Below are 17,135 nucleotides of genomic sequence, written 5' to 3' on the forward strand. Positions count from 1 at the left end.
ATGATGCCATCCAACAGCTGATGTTTAACCTGTAGGGCGCTTGGGACGTAAAGGTTACATCCTGGCCAGCACTGCTCGTGTTATGTCCTGCACCTGGCCCCTGGGGGAAGTGCTGGTGCTCCCCCGAGGGCCTCCCTCCCACCCCACCCCAGCAGGGCTGGAATAGGAATCGCTGACATCACGCAGCGCGAACGCGTGCTGACATCATAAGAGGCCACCGGGCACGCAGGAAGCCATTTGCTTCCTGCGCGTCCACGAGAAGAACGTAAGTTTCATCTCCGGCCGGGGGGCGATTGATACAAAAGAGGCATCGGGAGAAAGGAAAGGGCTTTTCTTTCCCTCAATGCATCTTTTAGCATTCCTGCTGCCCGATCGCGAATGCCCACTAGGCACCAGGGAATTTGTTGTATGTGCGTGTGTGTGTTTTGTGGGGGGGCGGACCCTTGGGCAAGGCCCAAGGGGGCATAATGTTATATGCCATTTTCAGCCAATCTGCCCCCAGGGAGGGTAGAAGCCACAATGGCACCAGGGATGTGTTTTGTTTTGTGTTTTTTGGGTGGGGGGATGGCCCCTTTGGTAAGGGTCGCCCCCCAAAGGGTGGACAATCACTTTTAGGGAGCAGATCAGCCTTGTTTTTTTTGGCCCATCTACTCCCAAGGGGGGGAGAGTCCACTGGGCACCAGGGATTATGTGTGTGTGTGTGAGTTTTTTTGTGAGGGGGTCGGCCCCTTGGGAAAGGGGCGCACCCCCAAGGGGGCATAATGTTATAGGCCATTTCTGCCCTCTCTGGGGGAAGTTCGGCTAATTATTTTTCAGCTGATCTACCCCCGGAGGGGTAGAAGCCAAAATGGCACCAGTGATGTGTTTTGTTAATTTTTTTTGTGTGGGGGTGCAGCCCCTTGGGCAAGGGCCGCTCCCCCAAGAGGGCATAATCTTATACGCCACTTCTGCCCCCCCTGTGGGCAGATTGGCTAATTATTTTTCAGCCAATCGGCCCGTGGAGGGGGTAGAAGCCACAATGTGTTTTTATTTGTTTTTTTTGTGTGGGGGTCGGACCTTGGGCAAGCGGTGCCCCTCCCAAAGGGGGAGAAACACTTTTAGGCAGTTCTGCCCCCGGCCTTCATTTTTTGGCCCATCTGCCCCCAAAAGGGGAAGAATCCACTAGGCACCAGGGACTTTATTTTTGTGTGTGTGTTTTTTGTGTGTGGGGGGCATAATATTTTACGCCGTTTCTGTCCCCTTTGGGGGAAGATCGGCCTATTATTTTTTAGGCCCATCTCCCCTGGAGACCACTAGACACCAGGGAATTTTTTTAACTATTTGGTGGCGGGGTGTTTCTCAACTGGCAAAGTGTTTGCATTTGTGAATATAACAGTTTGTTTCTCTTTATTGTTCTAGTTCAAAACTTTTGCTTCTTTTGTTGTGGCTCGTTTTGGCAGTGGTTGGCGTGCAATTTGCGTAGTTGCATGTTTTAGGTAAGTAAATTTACTCAAAATTAGTATTGTTGCCATGCATGAATAACATGTTTCTAGGTGGTGTACTGAATGCAGGAGTGTGTGTGAAATTGTCCTTAGATTTGTGCACAATATTTGTGTTGTCTTATGTCTAATATGCTTTTCTTTTTTCTTTTTATTGGGATATCATTGGTGATTGCTAAGTCTGTGCAGATTAGTTGCTGGTGAGTCTAGCTTTTTCAGGCAAGTGAGTGGTATAGTTTTTAAAACATAACTCTTTGTAATAAATCCATACTTTGTTTATTACTTATTTTAGGCAGTGCTAGTTGCTGTTGGTGCATTTGTCACTTTACACTTCTTAGAAATGATCATGGCTAGCTGCAGAGTGACCACTCAGCAGGTTATTGGCATGCTTTTTGAGTCGTCTTCTGACCATGATTATAGAAGGACTCTGCATCTGAGGCAGAGGAGGAGGAGAGAGAATCTGGGAGTGAGTTTTCTGTCTGAGAGGAAATGAGGAATCCACTCAGTGTAGATGAAGGGCCTGTTTTCGAAGAGGACATTGATGTGCCAATGGTGCAGCAGCCAGTGGCTGTAATGCTTCCCATTGGAAGACCTGACACCTGGGTTGCCCCAAATATGGAGCAGCCACAGTTGCCTGCCTTTACTAGTCTCCCAGGGTGTAAAGTAAATACAGAAAACTTATTGCCTATCAATTTTTTTGAGTTGTTTATGGACGATGTATTTTTGGAAGAGATTGTTGAGCAGACTAATTTGTGTGCGGAGCAGTATTTGAGGGACAACGCTGCCAGACATAGGCCTCAGTCTAGAGCTACCCATTGGATTCCCACAAATTTGAAAGACATGAAAATGTTCTTGGGTTTTACTTTTTTGATGGGGTTGATAAGGAAGTCGTCACTGGCTTCTTATTGGCCTTCTAGTCCCTTGATGACAATGTCTATATTTCCTGCAACAATTACTCATAATCGGTATTTGCTTCTTCTTCGGATGTTGCATTTTGTCGACAATTCGTTAGCCTTGCCACGAGATCACCCCGATTGTGACTGTATTTTTTAAGATTAGGCCTGTCCTTCATCATTTTGTAGATCGGTTGTCTGAGGTCTATGTGCCAGGCAAAGAAATAAGTCTCGACAAGTCTTTGGTCCTGTTCAAGGGTTGTTGGGTTTTTAGGCAGTACATTCCCAGCAAGAGGTCATGGTATGGAATTAAATTGTATATGCTGTCAGAAAGTAGTACAGGATATGTTTATAATGTCCAGGTCTACACTGGTAGGGATTCCAGTATTGACCCCTCCTGGTTGTCCGCCCACTTTTGGAGTTAGCAAAAAAATTGTGTGGGAACTTGGTAGACAACTGTTTAACAAAGGTCACCATTTGTATATATATAACTTCTACACTGGAGTTCAGTTGTTCAAGGAGTTGTTCAGAGTAGACACTGTTGCTTGTGGCACAATCCACTCTAACCGGAAAGGCTCTCCAAGGGAGCTTGTCTATAAAAAACTTGAGAGGGGACAGTGGAGTGCCTTGAGGAATGATGAGCTTCTAGCTCTGAAATTTGTAGACAGGAGGGATGTGTACATGCTAACTACCATCCATGATGAGAGTGCTTCACCTGTGGCTGTTTGGGGTCAAGTTGCTGAAGTGCGCAAACCTGTGTGCATTTTAGATTACGATAAGCACATGGGTGGTGTTGATAGAGTAGATCAGAGGTTGGAACCATACACTGCTGTTCGTAAGTCTTAAATGTGGTATAAAAAGTTGGCTGTCCATTTGTTCAGTCTGGCAACTTTTAATGCTTTTATAGTGTTCAAGGATTGTTCCCCTAAGTCAAGGATGAAATGTGTTAAGTTGCAGGAGTCAGTGATAGAGAGCCTTGTTATGGTGGATCATGCAAGAGTTCCTAGATTAGCAGTTGTGGAGGATGTGGCTAGATTGAAAGATCGCCACTTTTGTAGGAAGTTGGCTCTGTATGCACTATTTCAAAGTAAGGAATAGTATGCACAGAGTCCCAGGGTTCCCCTTAGAGGTAAGATAGTGGCAAAAAGAGATAATACTAATGCTCTATTTTGTGGTAGTATGGTCGAGCAGTAGGCTTATCAAAGGAGTAGTGTTAAGCATTTGTTGTACATACGCACAGGCAATAAATGAGGAACACACACTCAGAGACAATTCCAAGCCAATAGGTTTTTGTATAGAAAAATATCTTTTCTTAGTTTATTTTAAGAACCACAGGTTCAAATTCTACATGTAATATCTCATTTGAAAGGTATTGCAGGTAAGTACTTTAGGAACTTTGAATAATCACAATAGCATATATACTTTTTACATAAAACACATATAGCTATTTCAAAAGTGGACACAGTGCAATTTTCAACAGTTCCTGGGGGAGGTAAAGTAATGTTAGTTTTTGCAGGTAAGTAAACCACCTACGGGGTTCAGTTTGGGGTCCAAAGTAGCCCACCGTAGGGGGTTCAGAGCAACCCCAAAGTCACCACACCAGCAGCTCAGGGCCGGTCAGGTGCAGAGTTCAAAGTGGTGCCCAAAACACATAGGCTTCAATGGAGAAGGGGGTGCCCCGGTTCCAGTCTGCCAGCAGGTAAGTACCCGCGTCTTCGGAGGGCAGACCAGGGGGGTTTTGTAGGGCACCGGGGGGGACACAAGTCCACACAGAAAGTACACCCTCAGCAGCGCAGGGGCAGCCGGGTGCAGTGTACAAACAAGCGTCGGGTTTCCAACAGATTTCAATGAGAGACCAAGGGGTCTCTTCAGCGGTGCAGGCAGGCAAGGGGGGGGCTCCTCGGGGTAGCCACCACCTGGGCAAGGGAGAGGCCCTCCTGGGGGTCACTCCTGCACTGGAGTTCCGATCCTTCAGGTCCTGGGGGCTGCGGGTGCAGAGTCTTTTCCAGGCGTCGGGATTTCAGAGTCAGGCAGTCGCGGTCAGGGGAAGCCTCGGGATTCCCTCTGCAGGCGTCGCTGTGGGGGCTCAGGGGGGACAACTTTGGTTACTCACAGTCTCGGAGTCGCCGGAGGGTCCTCCCTGAGGTGTTGTTTCTCCACCAGCCGAGTCGGGGTTGCCGGGTGCAGTGTTGCAAGTCTCACGCTTCTTGCGGGGATTGCAGGGGTCTTTAAATCTGCTCCTCTGGAAACAAAGTTGCAGTCTTTGTTGAACAGGGCCGCTGTTCTCAGGAGTTTCTTGGTCTTTTGGAAGCAGGGCAGTCCTCTGAGGATTCAGAGGTCGCTGATCCTGGGGAAAGCGTTGCTGGAGCAGTTTTCTTCTGAAGGAGGGAGACAGGCCGGTAGGACGGGGGCCAAAGCAGTTGGTGTCTCCGTCTTCTCTGCAGGGGTTTTTCAGCTCAGCAGTCCTCTTCTTCGTAAGTTGCAGGAATCTAAATTCTTAGGTTCAGGGGAGCCCTTAAATACTAAATTTAAGGGCGTGTTTAGGTCTGGGGGGTTAGTAGCCAATGGCTACTAGCCCTGAGGGTGGGTACACCCTCTTTGTGCCTCCTCCCAAGGGGAGGGGGTCACATTCCTATCCCTATTGGGGGAATCCTCCATCTGCAAGATAGAGGATTTCTAAAAGTTAGAGTCACTTCAGCTCAGGACACCTTAGGGGCTGTCCTGACTGGCCAGTGACTCCTCCTTGTTTTTCTCATTATTTCCTCCGGCCTTGCCGCCAAAAGTGGGCCCGTGGCCGGAGGGGGCGGGCAACTCCACTAGCTGGAGTGCCCTGTGGTGCTGGAACAAAGGGGGTGAGCCTTTGAGGCTCACCGCCAGGTGTTACAGCTCCTGCCTGGGGGAGGTGATAGCATCTCCACCCAGTGCAGGCTTTGTTACTGGCCACAGAGTGACAAAGGCACTCTCCCCATGTGGCCAGCAACATGTCTCGAGTGTGGCAGGCTGCTAAAACCAGCCTACACAGGTAGTTGGTTAAGGTTTCAGGGGGCACCTCTAAGGTGCCCTCTGGGGTGTATTTTACAATAAAATGTACACTGGCATCAGTGTGCATTTATTGTGCTGAGAAGTTTGATACCAAACTTCCCAGTTTTCAGTGTAGCCATTATGGTGCTGTGGAGTTCGTGTTTGACAGACTCCCAGACCATATACTCTTATGGCTACCCTGCACTTACAATGTCTAAGGTTTTGCTTAGACACTGTAGGGGCACAGTGCTCATGCACTGGTGCCCTCACCTATGGTATAGTGCACCCTGCCTTAGGGCTGTAAGGCCTGCTAGAGGGGTGACTTATCTATACTGCACAGGCATTGTGAGGTTGGCATGGCACCCTGAGGGGAGTGCCATGTCGACTTACTCGTTTTGTCCTCACCAGCACACACAAGCTGGCAAGCAGTGTGTCTGTGCTGAGTGAGGGGTCCCCAGGGTGGCATAAGATATGCTGCAGCCCTTAGAGACCTTCCCTGGCATCAGAGCCTTTGGTACCAGGGGTACCAGTTACAAGGGACTTACCTGGATGCCAGGGTGTGCCAATTGTGCAAAACAAAAGTACAGGTTAGGGAAAGAGCACTGGTGCTGGGGCCTGGTTAGCAGGCCTCAGCACACTTTCAATTCAAAACATAGCATCAGCAAAGGCAAAAAGTCAGGGGGTAACCATGCCAAGGAGGCATTTCCTTACACAACCCCTCCCCCAAACGAAAGAGGATGAGACTAACCTTTCCCAAGAGAGTCTTCATTTTCTAAGTGGAAGAACCTGGAAAGGCCATCTGCATTGGCATGGGCAGTCCCAGGTCTGTGTTCCACTATAAAGTCCATACCCTGTAGGGAGAAGGACCACCTCAACAGTTTTGGATTTTCACCTTTCATTTGCATCAGGCATCTGAGAGGTCTGTGGTCGGTTTGAACTACAAAGTGAGTACCAAAGAGGTATGGTCTCAGCTTCTTCGGGGACCAAACCACAGCAAAGGCCTCCCTCTCAATGGCACTCCAACGCTGCTCCCTGGGGAGTAACCTCCTGCTAATGAAAGCAACAGACTGGTCAAGGCCATCATCATTTGTTTGGGACAAAACTGCCCCTATCCCATGTTCAGAGGCATCTGTCAGCACAATGAACTTCTTGGAGTAATCTGGAGCTTTTAGAACTGGTGCTGTGCACATTGCTTGTTTCAGGGTGTCAAAGGCCTGTTGGCATTCTACAGTCCAGTTTACCTTCTTGGGCATTTTCTTGGAGGTGAGTTCTGTGAGGGCTGTCACTATGGATCCATATCCCTTCACAAACCTCCTATAGTACCCAGTCAAGCCAAGGAATGCCCTGACCTGAGTCTGGGTTTTTGGAGCTGCCCAGTCCAGAATAGTCTGGATCTTAGGCTGGAGTGGCTGAACCTGGCCTCCACCTACAAGGTGTCCCAAGTAAACCACAGTTCCCTGCCCTATCTGGCATTTGGATGCCTTGATAGAGAGACCTGCTGATTGCAGAGCCTTCAAAACCTTCTTCAGGTGGACCAGGTGATCCTGCCAGCTGGAGCTAAAGACAGCAATATCATCAAGATAAGCTGCACTAAAGGACTCCAAGCCAGCAAGGACTTGATTCACCAACCTTTGGAAGGTGGCAGGGGCATTCTTTAAACCAAAGGGCATAACAGTAAATTGATAATGCCCATCAGGTGTGGAGAATGCTGTCTTTTCTTTTGCTCCAGGTGCCATTTTGATTTGCCAGTACCCTGCTGTTAAGTCAAAGGTACTTAAGAATTTGGCAGCACCTAATTTGTCAATCAGTGCATCAGCTCTAGGAATGGGATGGGCATCTGTCTTGGTGACAGAATTAAGTCCTCTGTAGTCCACACAAAACCTCATCTCTCTCTTTCCATCTTTGGTGTGAGGTTTGGGGACTAAGACCGCTGGGCTAGCCGAGGGGCTGTCAGAGTGCTCAATTACTCCCAATTCCAGCATCTTGTGGAATTCCACCTTGATGCTTTCCTTAACTTGGTCAGACTGTCTGAAATTTTTGTTTTTGACAGACATGCTGTCTCCTGTGTCCACATCATGGGTACACAGGTGTGTCTGACCAGGGGTTAGGGAAAAGAGCTCAGCAAACTGTTGCAGGACTTTCCTACAGTCAGATTGCTGTTGGCTAGAGAGGGTGTCTGAATAGATCACTCCATCCACTGAGCTATCTTTAGGGTTTGATGAGAGGAGATCAGGGAGAGGTTCACTCTCAGCTTCCTGGTACTCATCTGTTACCATCAACAGATTCACATCAGCCCTGTCATGGAAGCGCTTTAGGCGGTTCACATGGATCACCCTCTTGGGGCTCCTGCTAGTGCCTAGGTCCACCAGGTAGGTGACCTGGCTCTTCTTCTCTAGCACTGGGTAAGGGCCACTCCATTTGACCTGGAGTGCCCTGGGAGCCACAGGCTCCAAAACCCAGACTTTCTGCCCTGGTTGAAATTCAACCATTGCAGCCTCTTGGTCATACCAAAACTTCTGGAGCTGTTGGCTGGCCTCAAGGTTTTTACTTGCCTTTTCCATGTACTCTGCCATCCTTGAGCGAAGGCCAAGTACATAGTCCACTATGTCTTGTTTAGGCTCATGAAGAGGTCTCTCACAGCCTTCTTTAACAAGAGCTAATGGTCCCCTTACAGGGTGGCCAAACAGAAGTTCAAAGGGTGAGAACCCTACTCCCTTCTGAGGCACCTCTCTGTAAGTGAAAAGCAGACATGGCAAAAGGACATCCCATCTCCTTTTGAGTTTTTCAGGGAGCCCCATGATCATGCCCTTTAATGTCTTGTTGAATCTCTCAACAAGGCCATTAGTTTGTGGATGATAGGGTGTAGTGAATTTATAAGTCACTCCACACTCATTCCACATGTGTTTCAGGTATGCTGACATGAAGTTGGTACCTCTGTCAGACACCACCTCCTTAGGGAAGCCCACCCTGGTAAATATACCAATGAGGGCCTTGGCTACTGCAGGGGCAGTAGTCGACCTAAGGGGAATAGCTTCAGGATACCTAGTAGCATGATCCACTACTACTAGGATGTACATATTTCCTGAGGCTGTGGGAGGTTCAAGTGGACCCACTATGTCCACACCCACTCTTTCAAAGGGGACCCCCACCACTGGAAGTGGAATGAGGGGGGCCTTTGGATGTCCACCTGTCTTACCACTGGCTTGACAGGTGGTACAGGAGACACAAAACTCCTTAACTTTCTGGGACATGTTGGGCCAGTAGAAGTGGTTGACTAGTCTCTCCCACGTCTTGGTTTGTCCCAAATGCCCAGCAAGGGGAATATCATGGGCTAAGGTCAGTATGAACTCTCTGAACTCCTGAGGCACTACCACTCTCCTAGTGGCACCAGGTTTAGGATCTCTTGCCTCAGTGTACAGGAGCCCATCTTCCCAATAGACCCTATGTGTTCCAGTTTTCTTGCCATTGGACTCTTCAGCAGCTTGCTGCCTAAGGCCTTCAAGAGAGGGACAGGTTTCTTGTCCCTTACACAACTGCTCCCTTGAGGGTCCCCCTGGGCCTAAGAGCTCAACCTGATAAGGTTACAACTCCATAGGCTCAGTTCCCTCAGAGGGCAGAACTTCTTCCTGAGAAGAGAGGTTCTCTTTTTGTTGTTGTGTTGCAGTTGGTTTCCCAGCTGTCTTTCCTTCCCTCTTGGTAGGCTGGGCCCTTTTTCCAGACTCCAGCTCTACTTTTTCACCCTGAGCCTTGCACTGTGCCCTTGTCTTGACACACACCAGTTCAGGGATACCCAGCATGGCTGCATGGGTTTTCAGTTCTACTTCAGCCCATGCTGAGGACTCCAGGTCATTTCTAAGCAAACAGTCTACTGGGATATTTGAGGCGACCACCACCTGTTTCAGGCCATTGACCCCTCCCCACTCTAAAGTTACCATAGCCATGGGATGTACTTTAGGTTGATTGTCAGCGTTGGTGACTGGATAAGCTTGTCCAGCCAGGTATTGACCAGGGGAAACCAGTTTCTCTGTCACCATGGTGACACTGGCACCTGTATCCCTCAGGCCTTCTACACTTGTCCCATTAATTAAGAGTTGCTGCCTTTTTTCATGTTAGGAGGCCAGGCAGCCAGTGTGGCTAAATCCACCCCACCCTCAGAAACTAATGTAGCTTCAGTGTGACACCTGATTTGCTCTGGGCACACTGTTGATCCCACTTGGAGACTAGCCATTCCAGTGTTAGCTGGAGTGGAGTTAGAAGTGGTACTTTTCTTGGGACAGGCCTTGTCTCCAGTTTGGTGTCCAGGCTGATTACTGCTACGACACCAGGCCTTTTTGGGATCAAAGTTTTTACCCTTGTACCCAAAATTGTTTTGTGAAGAGGCTCTGGGCCCACCCTCCTGTGCAGGTTTTTGGGGGCCTGAAGAAGACTCTTTACTATTTTTGTTTTTGGATGTCTCAACACCTTTCCCCTGGGGAGGCTTTGTGACCCCTTTCTTTTGGTCACCCCCTGTGGAAGTCTTGGTCACCCTAGTCTTGACCCAATGGTCGCCTTCTTTCCCAATTCTTGGGGAGAAATTGGTCCTAGGTCTACCAGATGCTGATGCAGTTTATCATTTGAACAATTACTCAATAGGTGTTCTTTCACAAATAAATTGTACAGCCCATCATAATCATTTACACCACTGCCTTGAATCCAACCATCTATTGTTTTTACTGAGTAGTCTACAAAATCAACCCAGGTCTGGCTCAAGGATTTTTGAGCCCCCCTGAATCTAATCCTATACTCCTCAGTGGAGAATCCAAAGCCCTCAATCAGGGTACCCTTCATGAGGTCATAAGATTCTGCATCTTTTCCAGAGAGTGTGAGGAGTCTATCCCTACACTATCCAGTGAACATTTCCCAAAGGAGAGCACCCCAGTGAGATTTGTTTACTTTTCTGGTTACACAAGCCCTCTCAAAAGCTGTGAACCATTTGGTGATGTCATCACCATCTTCATATTTTGTCACAATCCCTTTAGGGATTTTTAACATGTCAGGAGAATCTCTGACCCTAGTTATGTTGCTGTTCACTGAGTTCAGTTCGTAATGCGAACATTGAACACAACACCAGGGCTTCCATCTCTGCCAGCACCTAGTGGTTATAAATTGGCTACTGGGATGAATCCAGAAAAATGCATATTATTATGGGTAAAGTGCCCGCGGAACGGGAAAAAATACCGTTCTGGATTGCCCAGAAAATGAATCAGCTGGAAGCTGTGTTTCCCCATACGGGACCACAGGAAAAATATAGACTGCTCACTATGTGCTTGCCCTTTGGAATGGTTCCCTCGGTGGATGACTGTGCCACATGGGGTACAGTCTTCGCTGCCATATATACTACCACGCATGGTACCCAGAGACTTGCCAATTTACCGGAAGTGCTAAAACAAATACAAAATGAGCATGGGGTTGAACCAGCCCTGGATTTGGGGATGAAATTAATGCGTAACTTTGACGCAGTATCCTCAATAATACTCAGTAACATTAAAGGGGAAGCAGAAGCACTGGCAATTCGCCAGCGTCTCTGGGAAACTCCACACCAGGAACAAGAGAGACAGCTACCGAAAATGATTTCCGATACCTATACTAGGATAGGACGGGATAGTTTGGGAGCCAAGCCAAAGAAATTGGAGTTACAAGGTACCACCCATAAGGAGGGTACAAAGCAGGCACAAGAGGGCTCCAAGAAGCGCTGGGACAAACAAAAAGATTTCAAAGAAAGAATAAATAAGAGAGCTGATTCTCCACACCCGGAGAACTCCGAAAGGAGATATAATCTCAGAAATAGGGAGAACATTAAAACTCCAGACAGATATACTGATTCACGTCCCTCTCGTTCCTTTCAGGATGCACCGGATAGACATAGCGAGAGAGGGGTCCGTCAAGATCGACGTCCTGAATACGTGAAAGAAAAGAAAGACTCGCCGCAGTCTACCTTTAAAAAAGAAGAAAAGACTCCTCAGCAAAAGCCACAGTTTAAAAAGAAGAAGGTAGCAGCATTGACAGCTAAAAATGCCAGTATACTTGAGAACACTGTTGAGGAACAAGACGTGGGCAGTGACTCTGTTAGACAGCGCGGCAGAGGTCACGATATGTCGCCAGGGTCGGAAAGATCATCTGGATGCGACAGCAACTAGCGATTTCATAGCAGTTGAAACAGCGGACGGTTGCGTTCTTCCCCCCAATAGGGTTTATGATTTAAAGATTCAGATCGAGGGAGACATGGAACGTACTATTAATGTGATATTATGAGATGAACTTACTAATGATATCCTATTGGCCGAAAGAGACTGGCCACTTGAGCACGTCCGCAAGCTCCCACATGGGGAAGATGTCATTTTGCCTTCTTTCTCCAATCTTGTGCCGGACGCAGACAAAGAAGCCTATGCTTCTGAATGGGCTTTAGTGCTGGCACCTGCGTTATATTGCAATCATGTTGGTTGGGACAAGGAGTCTCCTTGTCATGTTATTCCCGTTAGGTCTACACCCCAACAGCAGCCACAATATCCTGTTAAACATGAAGCAAAAGCTCTGATGAGGGAGATCCTTGCCTAACTTGAGTACTAGGGAGTGATTGAGCCCTGTACATCTGCACTGAATAATCCGTTATTCCCCGTTGCAAAGCCGGACCATTCATATAGAATAGTCATTGATTATAGACATTTAAATAGTCATACACGCACATATGCTATACAAAATTCACACAGCATGGCACTAATAAACAATATAGTGCGTAAGAAATATAAAACAACATTAGACATATCTAATGGATTCTTCTGCCAGAATTTAGCACATGAAAGTCGGGACCTGAGTGCATTCTCATTTGGCTCCCAGAAACGCTTTTGTCGTTTACCTCAAGGCTATACAAATAGCCTGGAGCTATTTTCAGCCTGTGTAACATCAATATTACATGATGTTGATTCCGAGGCATCATCCTACGTGGATGACATATATCTCACAGACGACGTCCTGGACATTCACCTTACAAGGGTCGATCAGATCATTCTGGGATTTGCTGTCCTTGGTTACAAATTAAATTTTAAGAAGAAGAAGATCGCCTTTCTCAGTGTATAATTCCTGGGATATGAGCTATCAAGCGAGGGAAAGAGCCTGGCCCACACTTTCTAGAAAAATTTGTTCAACTGCACCCTCCTAACACACTTAAGAAAATACAGTCATTACTAGGTTTCTTTAATTTTGGCAGAAAATACATTCCAGATTATGCACAACGTCTCAAGCCACTTTATGACTTAGTTGAGCCCAATTTTTCTAGTAGACACTGGACAATTGAACACACATGCATCCTTAGGGAGATGCAACAAGACATGCTAGAAGCTAAACACTTGCACACACGAGACAATAAAACAAATTTGGCCATCCGAATAATTGCTGGTGCCAATGGATTTACTTATGTCACCTTCAATGAGGGTGACACAGTACCCATAGAGTATAAATCACATTTATACTCCAATGCTGAACAGCGTTTTGCACCTACAGAAAAGATTCTGACGGCAATTCAGATGGCCGTCATAAAAGAGAGGCCACTTGCCCAGGGGAAACATATTATTGGTGTCTCCCCGGTGCCGGCCTTAGAGGCTGTCACCATAGCAAGCGTTCCTAATGCTAAAGCATTACATCCACGTTGGATTCAATGGGCAACGTCTCTGATCGCCACTGATGGCGATTATATATTCGATCCAAAATTACAGACACAAGAGTTTCTCCAGTATGAAGAAGAGTACCCCGCTCCTCTAAATATCTTGCCACTAGACAGATACCATACTGTCATATACACTGATGGTTCGGCACAACCGGCTGTAGGGACTAAACATCAATGCTCTGCAGCTTGCGCAGCCATGAGCGGAGTGATGGAAGATGGAGTCTTCCACCCTCACAATACCTACACACAGACCTTAGGGGACTACACAGCCCAGTTGGCTGAGCTTAAATCTCTTATTCTAGCGCTCGAACATACAGAGCCAGGATGCTGGACTTTAATAGTCTGTGACTCATTACTGTGTCCAGTCATACAATGACTATCTCAATCATTGGAAACTGAACAGGTTTAGAGATTCTAAAGGGAACACCATTAAACACAAAATATTATGGGGAAGGGTGGCTGATCTTAAGGATAAGATGCTGTGTGTCCATGTAGTACATACATTGGGACACCAACGTGTAGGAGTACATGTTACTGGTAATACATTGGCTGATGAAGAGGCCAAAGCAGCAGTAGCTACGGCTTCTGTTGCTGCAGTGACTCGTTCTCAGACGAGATTGGATAATGAAATATTGACTGCCGTTAAAGCTTCGGCTGCAGGCAAGCCCCTTCCGAAAGGATACCCTACAAACTATACTTACCATATCAGTGCGCAGAATGTTCCTTATACAACAATTCATGAGGTTGGGGATCGAGTGATCCCCAATGAAGAACAGAGATTAGACCTAATTAAAGGAGCGCATGAGGGTGTCGCTTCTGCACATGCTTGTATATCGGCCACGATAACACTCCTACAGAAACGCTTCTGGTGGCCTGTTCTATGCAGACGAACAAAACAGTATGTCCTTTGCTGTGACATTTGCCAGCAGATCAAGGGCTCTAATATCAAACACCCACCGCAGACATCCCTCTTAGTGTCCAACAGGCCACTGCATTGTGTGTAACTAGACCATTGTGGTCCCTTACAGCCTGATGGTGCATACAAATACATTTTAGTCGCTGTAGAATCTTGTTCTAGATTCCTGTGGGTATGGCCACAGCGGTCGGCTGACGCCCGGACTGTTATAAAAGACTTGCTGATCTTTATCAGTACATATGCGGTTGCAGCATTCCATTAGGACCAGGGCCCTCCACTTGCCTCTAAGACATTCAGGGACACCATGGGGACAATGGGTGTTGAACTCCATTACTCCTTACCATACCATCCAGAGGGAAATTCGGTCGTGGAGAGGCGGAATCGTGATCTAAATCAGTCCTTAACAGCTCGAGTATTGGGTTCAGGCCGCAGTTGGTTACATCACCTATATGGGGTCCAGTGGAAGTTAAGTGGTACTGAACGATCAAAGCTGTTGCGGCATGCGACCAGGAATTGCCTACGCAATCTCGGTCTCGAAGGTCGTTACGTGTTGTGGACTTGTTTTGTTCACCCCCACACGAGAGATAAAAGTATCTGACATGTGGCCCCACATACATACTATTAACGTGAACTATGACAAGCTGAGCAGGCTGAAGGTGCTATCGTTTAAAAAACAGGTCGCCTTGACATCGCAAAGGAGACGTATGCTCTCCAGATTGAGAGATCATCAGCCGAGATGCAATCCCTATTAAATACCAACTTCCCCAAGCATTTTAGAGAACTTGTATCCAGAATATTCAATGTTTCGAGCACCACTGGGATTGTTCATTTCTTTAAGGCTGTCGGGTCTGGTTTCGTGTCCATCTTCCAGACTGTCTTCGGAGTCATCCTGTCAGCCATCCATTCACTCTTTTCAAGTGTGTTTGGTGGCTTTCCAATTATTTTGCCTTTGATTGGCGGAGTACTACTGCTATTTTTTCTGATTCGCAGTGGTTGTTTCTTTCCAGCTACGCAGAGCAATGGAGCCACTCCCACCCACTCCATTGTGCCGTGGACACATGGTTGGGATCTTTGGTGCACCCTTGCTGGTGGAACTGGAGCATGACTGGTCGTTGTCATTTCGGCCCCTTCTCTGGTGGATACAACCAGTCTTCCGCTGCATATGGTGCCTCTTTAAACATCTGCCTATGGTCTGTCTTGCTGTTGCACCGACATCTCCTGTGGGCCACGAACTGCTGATGTCCCCGACGAGGGTTCATACACGGTCATGTCCCTTGAGACAGAGGTTGCTCCTCGAGGCCACCTATGAGCCTTCCGTTTTGAGATCTACTGTGGATGATGACACTACAATGGATAACGTTACACCAGAAAATACTGCTCACTACTGCTCTGTGGATCCGTTTGTCCGCCCAGCACTTGATTTGACATCCGATGATGTTGACTCATTTTTTAGGTCCTTGGTTGGTGACTTCAATGACACTCTTCAAGATCATGCGTACAGCAAATAATTTGATGAATTGACTTGCCATTCCCGATTCAAAATTATGCAATTAAATTGAAAACTTGCTTTGGCACACTGCTCTTGTCATGGTTGACATTAACATCTCTGTATGTGTTTTAGCAGATTTGTTTTTAATATCTTTTTAACACATTTTAAAGATTTTTTTAGCTGATTTTTATGCTTTTAGCTTTTTAGTTCAGAGCAATTTTAGCGTTTGGGTTCCTGTACCTTTGTCATACCTGTTACGGCAATGGAGAGGGTGTAGTGAATCCTAGTTCGTTTTTAATTGGATAACAGGAGTTAGCTCAGCCTCTGGCTTGCAGACTTGTACCCCATCACCTAGTGACTTTTAACCTACTGAGCTTGCATTGTCTTAGCCCATTTAATTATTTAATTCTTCTAAGATGGCTGCCTTGTTTATAGTTAGGCAACTTGTTATGAGTTACATTATCAGTGTCACCGCACTAAGGCGTCAAGATCAAGCAACAAAGAAAAAACAAACAGTAGGTGTTTACACTTAGGGATTTTCCCTCTCTATACTTTTGAGGGATTGTTTATATTAATTGCCGTCCCAAGCATGTCTGTTATCTATTGTTTGGGAACACACCTATGTCAAGGGTCCTTGTAGATCTGTATAAATACATCGCACTTTAGACAGATAGTCAGAGGGATTCCGACCAGAGGGCATCGCCACCATCGCTGATATTGATGCTGCACGTCGTCTTGACGCTGACCCAGTCTTCGTGTCCCTGTGGAGTCTGAGATAGAGACCTCATTCCAAGGTAACAAGGGTTGGGGGCGCCTCTCATGGACATGGCATTGGCAGATTAGGTTTAGCAAACCCAGCTCTCCTTTAGGTAGGAAGTTAGGCCTCTCATAATAGGGTATTAGGGCATATTACATCTCGTGTGTCTTTCCTATGCATTGCAAGATGGTGAGCATCTTCGTAATAATGACTCTCGTCTTCACAATTCTGTTTCTTGCATTATTCATTATCCTAATCATTGCAGCCCATGCAACTTATCACAAATTGCAGTTATGTTAAATAAAAACTATTTAAACTTTACTGCATCTTTGTCATTGCCTGTGTTTGTATGAGACATGATATATCTGTGAGAAAGGGGTAATCTCCGTTTAACCACGACACTCCCTGAGATGTCTTATTCTCGAGTCAATGCGTAAAGGCTGCCACAAATCACCTTTTACTATTGTATTTCTGGTGAGGTGCTGCTAGTGAGCCAGTAAGGTTGGGACAACAGTTGTGATTTGTTGTAGGATAGGCATAGTCGCCTACAGACAAAAGTACTGTCATCCTTTAACCAGCAGTATTGCCCAGAGCAAGAGTCCAAACTACAACAAAATGACCTGCTCTGCTGTAATCAGGTGTTGAAGCACACCTGTGACACGCTAGGTGTCTCGGGTGGGACCCCGATGATAAAGCATGCCACCAACTTGGTTGGTGGGTGAGGGGTCTTTTTAACATAACCTAAGTGTGTTTCTTTTCACAATTTTATGGTTTGGAACATCAGAGAAGTATGTGGACACATCAAAATGATCTATTGCAAAACTACCTGTGTTTGGGGGGGCACCAATGTTTTTGATCCTGGGTCCGGCCTTCATCTACGGA

This window comes from Pleurodeles waltl, chromosome 5 (assembly GCF_031143425.1).
Source record: "Pleurodeles waltl isolate 20211129_DDA chromosome 5, aPleWal1.hap1.20221129, whole genome shotgun sequence".
NCBI classification, from domain to species: Eukaryota; Metazoa; Chordata; class Amphibia; order Caudata; family Salamandridae; genus Pleurodeles; species Pleurodeles waltl.